Source organism: Capricornis sumatraensis, chromosome 11 (assembly GCF_032405125.1).
Source record: "Capricornis sumatraensis isolate serow.1 chromosome 11, serow.2, whole genome shotgun sequence".
NCBI classification, from domain to species: domain Eukaryota; kingdom Metazoa; phylum Chordata; class Mammalia; order Artiodactyla; family Bovidae; genus Capricornis; species Capricornis sumatraensis.
This window is the reverse complement of record NC_091079.1, coordinates 35,906,556-35,915,444: the sequence shown is the minus strand read 5'-3', so window position 1 is coordinate 35,915,444 and position 8,889 is coordinate 35,906,556. Positions and strand designations below refer to the sequence as shown.

At 47.9% G+C, this 8,889-nt stretch overlaps 1 non-coding gene across 1 annotated transcript; it reads right to left on the bottom strand.

The window, feature by feature from the left end:
* Positions 1-5,468: 5,468 nt before the first annotated feature.
* TRNAM-CAU (transfer RNA methionine (anticodon CAU)) lies at positions 5,469-5,541 on the bottom strand. Its single transcript has one exon. It is a non-coding gene; the product is annotated as a tRNA-Met (tRNA).
* Positions 5,542-8,889: the final 3,348 nt, after the last annotated feature.

Genomic DNA, 8,889 nt, shown 5'->3' with positions numbered 1-8,889 from the left:
AGGCCCTAAGGGCAGGCCAGGGTGCTGCTTCTGGCACCGGAACGGAACATGCCAAGGAAGACTACAGCAAAGCAGTCATCAGGCTGGGCTGTGGGCTCGGGGCACACGGCTGGACAGGGCACCCCTGGGTGTCCCCACATACTCCAGCCTCCGAGGGACCACAAAGCAGTAAACCAGAATAAAGAAAACCACCTCTTGGGCTTGAAGAAGCCCCACTCCTTCTGCAGTGTCCTCTAGCGCCTTCTACTGGCAGCCGACCACCGTGCACACTGGGGAGACGCGCATAAAGGGTCCCACCCATGGTTGCAGGGCGGGCCCTGAAGAGCGCATTTGGAGCTCACAGACCGTGAATGGATCGCGGGCACTCTCATGCAATCGAAAGTATCTCTTACAGTTTACTTGGTTGCTTGACAGAATAATGGCTTCAGTGCTGGCCTCCTTAACCACTCGGAGATGCCAGAATTTCCCTCGTGTGATGTAGATGAAGCTATAGAAAGGCACCAACAAAGGAATAGATGTAGCACTTACAAACTTCACTTTCTTCCCAGCTTCACGCTCAGCCCTAAAGACACTCCCTTCTCAAGACACTGAGTGAAGGGAGTACCTGAAAAGTTGGAAAACTCTGTGACAAGAGATGCCTGTTGGACTTTCCTAGTGGTCCTGTGGTTAAGAATCCACCTGCCAATGCAAGGAACACAGGCTTGATCCCTGGTCCAGGAAGGTCCCACACACCTCAGGGCAACTCAGCCCCATACCACAACTACTGAAGCCACCACAATAAGAAGCCAGAACCCACGGCAACAAAGAGTAGCCCCCACTAGCTGCAACTAGAAAATGCCCGTGCACAGCAACGAAGACCCAGCGAGCCAAAAATAACATTAATTTTCTTAAAAAGATGCCTACTGATATGCTTCCTAATTTCAGTGGGGATGATGGGATGGATTCATGAAGCAGAGGCCAAGTGATAGTGGCTTAACTGCCAAGTGCTAGTCGCTCAGTTGCGTCTAACTCTTTGGGACCCCAAGGACTATAGCCCACCAGGCTCCTCTGTCCCTAGAGTTCTCCAGGCCAGAATACTGGAGTGGGTAGCCATTCCCTTTTCCAGGGCATCCTCCCAACCCAGGGATCAAACCCAGGTCTCCCACACTGCAGACAGATTCTTTGCTCTCCGAGCCACCAAGATCACCATTTATAGCTGCAGGCAGCAGAGAAGAAGTATTAAGAGATTCTTGACTATCAAAGATTATGTTTTCCCCAAGAATGAAACAGATAAGCAGCCTACTAAATATTGCTTGATATATCTAACAGGAAATCTTAACATCTGGTGGCCCAAAACCAGATCTGAGTCATTGTTACTGAACCAAAATCAGGTCCACCACTCGCCTGCATGCAGCCAATCTGTCCACACTGGGATAGAACAGTGTTTATTGCAAGGCACCAGGCAAGGAGTCTAGGCAGCTAATGTTCTAAAGGCCTGAGCTCCCCCAGTAGCTTTCAGGCAACGGTTTTAAAAGACAGGGTGAGGGAGAGGGTTGTGGGGTATATGATCAGCTTACCCCACAACCCTCTTATCAATCAGGACATTATTCTGATTGGTTGGTGGTGAGGTAATCAGGAGTAACATCAACCTTCTAGTTCCAACTTGTCTGGGGTTTACGTGCTTGTGGGCAGCATACAGTTAACTCTTCCACTTGCTGGGGCTTTCAGTATCTGCTAAACAGCTCAAAAACTTTGACTCATTGTTATCTATGGCCTCTGATGGGGAGCTAAAGGTCATACATTTGATAATGGACACATGATTTGTCTTGCTTGACTGTTTTCCTTTAATTCTGCATTTTCTCCAATTAAATGTACTCTTTGGAACTGGGGGAGGTCTAGGAAGCTAAAGTTTTTCTACAAATAAGAAGAAAGCAGAGAAAATGATTCTTTCAAAATGACAAAAAATAAAAAGCAGCAAGCAGAGGACATGGAAAGGTCTATCCCAGGAAGGCCCCATGGAGTCTTGCTATTACATCACCACAATGGAGAGCCTTGCCTGTCGCCCATTTTCCAAACCTGAACTCATTGCTGGACTTCCCCAGTGGTTCAGATGATAAAGAATCTGCCTGCAATGCAGGTTCAGTACCTGGGTTTGGAAGATCCCCTGGAGAAGGGAATGGTAACCCACTGCAGTATTCTTGCCTGTCAATTCTTCTCCATTGACAGAGGAGCCTGGTGGGCTACACAGTCCACAGGATCGCACAAAGTCAGATATGACTGAATGACTAATACACACAGACTCATCACTAGATTCAAAGTCTCTTGTTTTTCTGTTTTTTAAAGTGACGTATAGTTGATTTACAGTATCATGTTAGTTTCGAGCATACTGTAGCTTCAAGTGTAGAGAATCCTCTCTATAAAGAAGGATCGTGATCTTTCCAGCTAAACAAATCTGACAAACGCAGCTGGTGAGCCATCTGTATTTAGCTCCCTATATGAGATACCGGCAATGGAAATTGCCCTGCCCAGGGAACGGCTCTTGGCCTAAATTGAATGCCCTGCTGGGTCTTAGATGATGACACCAGACCAAGTTCCTGCCCCAGACACTAACACAGGCTTTACTAATTGATCCCTGGAAGGGGAAGTCCTGAGCCCCAGAGCCCTAGGGTCAGGAATTGAGTCTGGACAGGCACGGAAGGTGATGGAAGGGTTAGATTGCTGTTGTTTAGTCATTAAATCATATCTGACTCTTTGTGATCCCAGGGACTGTAGCCCACCAGGTTCCTCTGTCCATGGATTTTCCAGGCAAGAATACTAGAGTGGGTTGTCATTTCCTTCTCCAGGATATCTTCCTGACTCAGGGACCGAACCTGTGGCTCCTGCATTGGCAGGTGGGTTCTTTACCGCTGAGCCACCAGAAGGGGTAGATACATTGGCGTAATGGCCAGAGTGGCTGGGACAGCTAGCTCACCTGGAGGAGTTAAAGTCTGAAGCAACATATCCTCACTCTCTTTTTCATTCCCTTCCTTTATCTTACTTCCCCTGATGTAATAGCACAAATGCTTGCACATAAAAGATTTCATCATTCTTCCCTGCTTCTTCACAAAATAGCTATAGAGTCCTTCAAAAGCCACCACAGAACCATAAATAGCAATTGCTCACCTAAGGGATGCCGTTTTGTTTTGGCATCAACCAAATTAAAATGCAATTGAAAAGAAACATGGTTACTGCTGTGACATACTGTGCAAGATAATTACTAAAATTTTGCCTGATATAATTTACTAGTATACACCAGAACTATAGGAGTTCCATATAATTTCTAAGATGTGTATATTATTAAATAATAATTGTTTACCTGTACAATACAAAGTAAGTTTTACCACCACTTATCTGACAATGCTTCCCATGTGATTTAACACACCAAATAAGCCTACTTAGTTTAATATTCCTCTCTATGAGATGGAGAGACACATAATTTTAGGAGTTCCAGGGATCCTTCAGAAAACCTCAAAGTCAGATAGTGGCTAAACCAAATTCATTTAGAATTTGATCTTTTTTGGAAAGTCTGTCCAAATACCAAAAGCATTCCATGCTCCCAAAGCATGGGGCCTGGGTTCAATCCCTGGTCAGGGAACTAGATCCCTCTTGTTGCAACTAAGAGTTTGAATGCTACAACTAAGGATCCCACATGCTGCAAGATTAAAGATCCTGAGTGCCACAACCTGGCCCAGCCAAACAAACACATTAAAGAATCCAAGACAGGTAGTTCCTCTGGTGATCCAATAGCTAAGACTCTGAGCTCCCAATGCAGGGGCCTGGGCTTCAATCCCTGGTCAGCTACTACAGCTCCCGAGTGCCCCAACCAAGACCCCCGCTCAGCAAAATTAAATTAAAAAAAAAAAAATTAAAGACAAGCAAAACACAAACTGCATAAAGGCTAGCATCCAAAGAAACAAATGAACTGGTTCACAAATTAGGCAGAAGTCCAACTCTTTTCTCTCTCCAACAGGGTATCCCACTCAAAGACAAAACAAATTGGCTTATTCCAGAGAAAAAGCCCCAAAAGAAGAAATAAAGTTCCCAACTGTACACACCCTCAGAGAGACTTATGGTTACTGTTTGGAGCCTGTCTGCTCCCAAATATTGATTCCTTGCTCCAACTGCCCAGCGCTGGAACAACCAGTGCGGCTTCGGGGAGTTTTGAAGGAAGAGCCTCAGGACAAATGGTCTTGCCAGCTGCTAGGGCCTTACCCCCAAACTCCCCAACTGTCAGCTCGCCATGAATGGCAAGGCAAGCCAGGCCAATAAATGGAGAGAGGAGTTGCTAGGACTAGGAACAGCGACTTTATTCAGAAAGCCACCAAGCCAAGAAGATGGTGGACTCCAAAGATCCATCTTACCTGAGCTAGTAATTCAGACTTCTTTTATACTAAAGGGGAGGGCGTGTAGCCAAACATTTCCGGTTCCGGTTAGCCTTCAGAAGGGGCTGTGAAGCCCCTTCTTCTGCCTACACTCCTGCACTGGTGGGCCTGGTCAGGAGACTTCTTGGGAGCTAACCAAAGGTATTTCAGCTTAATGCTCATTACCTGGGAGGCAGGGTTCCCAGAGATGGGCCATTGTGTATAATTTAAGCTTATAGGCAACATCCTTGAGGTGATTAACTTGCAATAGGGTACATAGGTTGTGCCCTATTACATCAGATCTTAATTTAATTTGCTATTTGACCTGTTCAGAATGACTGAATTATCAGAAACTTCATGGATGAACATTAGGACGCAGCAGCTGTTGGAAAGGCAGCGTCAGCACAGTCCCTGTCAGGTTATGCCCTGCTGCCTGAACAACCTCCCTAACACCGCCCTCCCCCAGACCCCATCACAGCCGGCCACTTCCCAGCTCTGCAGCCCGACCTGCTCACATGGTGCTCAGCGCCCGTGCGCGGTCTAGCCTCTCAACACAGTGCCACCCACTTCCCCACAGTCTCCTAGACCCACCCTTCCTCGCGGCCAAGTGTCAATAACGAGGACCCTCGCCGGGAAACCCGGGGTTCCAGCTACTCCCCCAGAGCACCCTAGGGCTCCCTCACCCTGGGCTGTACACATCCCCGCCACCAACAGGGCTCAAAGCCAGGGCAGGATCCCTGGTGCAGGGCGGGGGGGCGGGGTGAGTGCACCTCCTGGGTACCCGGACTCGTAGCGCTAGAGGTGAGAGTGGTTATCTTCCCGAGGGGCTCATCCGGTACCCAGCCCACGGCGTGCTAGTCTGCCTCACGTGGATACCCGCCCCCCCCAGCCGTTTATCTTCATGCCCTGGCCTCCCTTTCAGTCCTCCACCCGGGCCCAGTACGCTGGAGCCCGCAGGGCAGCACTCGGTACTTCGGGGAGGCTATGCCAGCACGCCGGTGGCACGGACGTCCGGGGCTGGCGGGTCTACTCAAGCAAGACCCATCTTTCTAGCAGGAGTGAAAAAAACCGGAGCGAGCAAAAGTATTGTGCCCCGTGTGAGGATCGAACTCACGACCTTCAGATTATGAGACTGACGCGCTACCTACTGCGCTAACGAGGCACCTACAAACAGCTTCCGGGAGTAGGATAATGAGGCTGTTGCGGCGGCCCAGTGCGCATGCTCAGAAAATCAGAGCTTCATTTTTCTCCGCAGTTTCTGACCCAGGACACCGAAGTTCCTGTCCCGGAGTCTGCCTTACTTGAACCACCCACGCCTCCCTGGTCTACTTCCACTGATGGTCTGGTTATCAGTCAACAAACACTGCGGCTTATTGGGCCTCCGGCGCTGAGTAGGGAGACCCTGGGCCGCGAGATTCTTGCTACTCTTGTAAACTCTTCTTTTTGTAGCGCGCTTACAAAGCGCAGTCGTGATCTCGTGAAACACTTCTTGGTGTTCCCGGCCCGGTGCTGCGTGCTGTGATCACAGAGATATCCCCAGCCTCAATCAGTTGGAGTGGGGGCCCACAAGCATAATGATTTGAAAACACAACACACGTACACTATTCCGGCCTCACCACAAAACCCCGATCTAGCCTGGTGCCCAGTCCCTTTTGACGCCCCAAGTTTCCACCGCTGCTCGGAGCTCGGCGGCTGAAACCACCCTTCTTAGAAGCGCCCACAGCACTGGAAACGACACCTCGAGCCGCAGCCTCGGCATCTTGGAAGCCCTCTCCTCTCCTTTACCCCAAGCTCTTTATGTTAATTATCAGCTTATTTAAATACATTCATTGTTAAAAGCCGCTTTCTGTCACTGTTATAAATGGAAAACGGGGGCTTATTTTTCTCCTAATACACAATAAAATAAATATTAAAATAAAAAACTCTTCCATGTAGTGTCCAAAACCATCTAGAGGGAAGCACACTTCAGATCTATTTCCCTGTGTGTAAATTTTACCTTTAAAAATGTATTCTAAGACTGAACTGCAGCCAACGGCAAGCTAACAGAAGGGCTTTGCCGGAGTGATTACTGAAGATTCCAAGTTTGAAGTGTTTCAAAAGATAAGACCATTTGATGGACCGACGAGCCTAAGGACAGAGGTGGAGAAAGCGAAAGGCTGCAAGAGTCGTAAGCTGTTAACGTAGATCTGGGTGATGGGTATATGAATATTCACTGGATAATTCTTTCAATGTTTCTGTTTATCTGAAAATTTTTCATTATGAAGTGTTGGAGAAGAAGTTTTAAATCCCCCAGAACTGGGGAATGTTAAGGGGAAAACTGGTAATATGAGTGTAAGGAGGTGGCAAAAAATAATATTAAGAGTAGGCATCCGAATTCCCGGAAGCTGGGGAAGAGAACACTGGGGGCGGAGGGCTGCGGCGGGGGGAGGAGGGTGCGGCGGGGGATGGATCTCGCTATGTTTGAAGAAGCGACCCCTGGGAGTATGGGCAGCGCCACGAAGGGTGGGCTTCTTAGAGCCTTATGTTGTCTCCACAGGGGCAGTTGCGCATGGAGTAGGTTGTCTGGATCCCAGACCTCGTGGGCTGGATGTACCTTGGATAACTTGTAACTTGGATACCCAGTCCTGGGGATGCTTTCCCCACATCACGGTCCCCGTTGGGAAACTCACAATCTCCCAATCCTGGCGGAGGCTCTTCCCCCCCGCCCCCCGCGAGAACCCGACAGAGCGGAGGGTGCTCGCCCTGGGTTTGGAGAACGGAGGACCAGGCAGAAGGCCAAACGAGAGACCCCGCCCCCAACACACACACACACACACACACCCCGCTAGGAATCCAGGGACCTCCCGAGAACTCCACAAAAGGGACACCCCGCCCCCCAACATACACACACACTTGCCTAGTGACCCTGGGGGAGGATGGGGGGTGGGGTGAGAAAGAGGGGAGGCATGAACCCGGGGGTGGGGTCCGGGGCTCTCGGAGCGAGCCCTTCCCACCTCGAGGCCTTTACTAGGACTGCTCCCTCCGCCTGACACGGCTTTCCCCTCACCAGGCCCTTTTTCTGTGCGGACATCTCCTCTCCCTTCTTCAGCCAGGTCAATGGTCACCTTCTCTGAGCAACCTGATCCCCATTTTCCTCCCAGGATCGCTACCTCCCCCTACCTCCCCCCACTAAACTCGGCGGAGTCGAGGTTCCCTCCTCTCTGCTAGAAGCTTTCCCGGGGGCGGCTCTTTAACTCTGGGAACAACCTGGAGGGGTCAGTATCGTTGTTGCCCTACGCGTACTGACGCGCAAACTCACAAACAGGTCACTCGGACCTGCCGCTTGTAGCTAAGGGAGGCAGAATTCCATCTCACAGCTCACCAGAGCTTCCCCCGCCCATAGCAGCAGTTTTCAGAAGTGTTTCCTCGCGTGCACCTTCTAAAATAATCTTGAAAAGCATCTACATACTTCCTCGAGTAATGCTAAATTGATATCTAAACGTTGTTGTAAATTCAGTTTCAAAGTATGTAACTTCCACTAAATGGTATATGCCGATTTTCTAAAAATGTAACTGCGTGTCAGATTTTTTGTTTTTAAACAGGCGTCCAATGAAATTGAAATACCTTAGGGATCCCATACAAACCATAATCTATTTTAAATACACGTGAATAAGCTCTTCTTTAATATTTGTTGTTTACATTTATTCCAGTAGTCAAAACTGTGGTTTTTCCAGTTGTCTTTTATGGATGTGAGAGTTGGACTATAAAGAAAGCTGAGCACCAAAGAATTGATGCTTTTGAACTGTGGTGTTGGAGAAGATTCTTAAGAGTCCCTTGGACTTCAAGATCAAACCAGTCAATCCTAAAGGAAATAATCCTGAATATTCATTGGAAGGACTGATGCTGAAGCTAAAGCTCCAATACTTTGGCCACCTATGCAAAGAACTGATTCACTGGAAAAGCCCCTGATGCTGGGAAAGATTGAAGGCAGGAGAGCGGGATGACACAGGATGAGACGGTTGAATAGCATCTCCAATCTGATGGACATGAGTTTGAGCAAGCTCTGGGAGTTGGTGACAGACAGGGAAGCCTGGCATGCTGCAGTCCATGGGGTCGCAAAGAGTCATACAGGACTGAACTGAACTTACATTTATTTTCACCCCAGAACTCATATTTCCATTCTACTCCTACCCCTAGAATGGTATTTTCATATAATACATAGTTTATGTTAGAATGTCTGTTATTGAGAACACTAACATGCCTCTTAACAACAAAAATAGGTACATACATTGAAAATTTTGTTTCCATTGTGGCTCTAAGTCTCTGTGTCATATTTTTTCTTAATTGGCATCATTATTATTACTACACAATCAAAAATCATAAATATTTATGGATTTGAAAAATAAGTATTAAATGGAAAATCTGAAACAAATATCCATGAGATGGATGCAGCTTTTTAATCTCATTTAATTCATGTCTGTGTGGATGGCCGTTTCCTTTTTCTAGAATGAGAAAATGAGCATTAATTCTT